Source organism: Pteropus alecto, unplaced genomic scaffold, assembly GCF_000325575.1.
Source record: "Pteropus alecto unplaced genomic scaffold, ASM32557v1 scaffold461, whole genome shotgun sequence".
Lineage (NCBI taxonomy): Eukaryota > Metazoa > Chordata > Mammalia > Chiroptera > Pteropodidae > Pteropus > Pteropus alecto.
In genome coordinates, this window is record NW_006431079.1 from 807,238 (window position 1) to 809,234 (window position 1,997).

At 44.4% G+C, this 1,997-nt stretch overlaps 1 protein-coding gene across 6 annotated transcripts in view; it reads right to left on the minus strand.

Moving 5' to 3' along the window:
- ST5 (suppression of tumorigenicity 5) overlaps window positions 1-1,997 on the minus strand; it is a 141,642-nt gene that overhangs the window by 32,407 nt on the left and 107,238 nt on the right. The window lies entirely within an intron of this gene.

The window sequence follows — 1,997 nt, forward strand, 5'->3', positions numbered from 1 at the left end:
GGTCCTCTTCACAAGATCAGCCACTGAGCAAAGCCTCAAGATGGATCCAGACTTACAATCCAAATTAAGAACTAGATGGTCTGAAAGGCCCCAGCATGGGTGACTGCAAATAATACCAATAAGAACTACCATAGCTAAAAAGGATGCTTTTGTGTCAGATCCTGTGTTAAGCACTTTACAGGTTATTGTGTACTGTGCCATTTACCGATGAGGAGACGAAGGCTCAGGGAGATGAAGTGACATAGTCAGGACTCGCCCAGGCTGCCTGACTCCAGGGTCTGAGTTTTTGAGTTGGTCCTACAAGCCCTGGAGAGTATCCTCCTTGAGAGGTATCTGCCATTACCACAGAAACTCAGTGCCTGATCTGCCTTCAGAGTCTCACATAATGTCTATATCCTAGCAAGGGCTCCAGCACTAAGCAGGCAGTAAGAGATAAACATTGAATGAGTGATGCCCAGGATTGTTTGGGGGTCAGGGAAACAGTGGTGGGTGGTTTGTTAAAACAGGAGGGGCTAAGCTCTCAAAACAAATCACACAACTTCTGAGATAGAACCAGGAGGGCAATTTGCAGCCAGAAGCTACTTCTAAGGTCTAGCTTCCCTTCAGTTACTCTCCTTTCTACTTCCACCCCTCCCAATAACCTTTCCTGCTACTGTAGAACTTCAAAGTCAGCCTCAAGGCCTAAGACAGAGACAGGACAGAGAAGAGCGGGAATGACAAGTGAACGGGCACATTGCTTCTTTTCGCTTTGGCCACCTTCACTGGGACACGTATAGTGCTCTCAACTCTTCACCATTGGGGAGGTACTTCCCTCATCTATGACATGACCTCAGCTGCATCCTCGCCTTAAGGCAGGTTCCAGCACGATCCACCAGGCCACTGAGGACGGAGAGCAGGAAAGGCACTAACTGAATCCCTCCTCTCACACATTAACACCTCCCTCTTCTTTTGGGTACCATTAGACATTTCAGCCAATGAAGTCCTTTCTCTCTTGTTTAAGGGCCCTGGACTAAAACTGCATGTCAAAGACTAAAAGTGTTCTAAGGACCATGCCTCATTCTCAGCTTGCCTAGCTGTTCTGCAGCCCTCGACACAGCTGAACACCCTACGCTGGCACTCACCTCCCTTCGCCTCTATGATACAGTCCCTCCCAGTTTTCAACGGCCTCTCTGGCCATTATTTTTTAGGCTCTTGTGAGGGATTCTCTTTTTACACTTGCCTTTTGAATGCCAGGGTCTCTCAGAGTTCTGTCTTTAGAACTCTTGTGCTCACTCTGCAATTTCTGGGGGCCAAATATTGATGGCCATCACCATATCTATCATTTCTACCAAGAAGAGTCCCAAATCTGTCCTTGGCCCAGACTTCTCAACTAGTTCAATATCCAATGACTGAGCGCAGTGGTTCCTGAATGTTGGCCCTCAGACCACAATTGGTCTGAGACCAGGCTTTCATTGATGTGTACAATGGAGTCAACATTTTATGCAGGCAGTTCTCAAGTCAGCAAACAAGACAAATCACATTCAGCCAAATTATCCTTGAAAATCCCTCAGAAAGTTACCATGTTGAGCCCAACACCCTGTCTGTCATTAAGACTAATATAATCAGGTTCTCCCTCAGATTTAACAGATTTCTTTTCATTTGGTTGAATATCAGAAGAAATATTTGGCTTGGTTTTATATTCAGTATAAGAATCCTACCTGGCATAACAGATACAAACTTACCATCTCACGTTCCTCAGGGGAATATGCTCAGTGCATGGAAAAGCGCACAAAACAGCCTGTACTTTTTGGACTGTTTCTCTTTTTTCCCAAGGGCATAGGTTTAATTCCGTGAAGTTAATTCTTATATGAAGTAAGTCCACCATATACGGTGTGTGTGTATATATTATATGTAAATGTAATATGTGGGGAAATATGTGTAAAATGTTCAGGCTGATGTATTGTGTTGCCATCCCCCTTTTTTGCCTAGTTGTTTTTTTTTTCTTTTTTTTTTTTTTT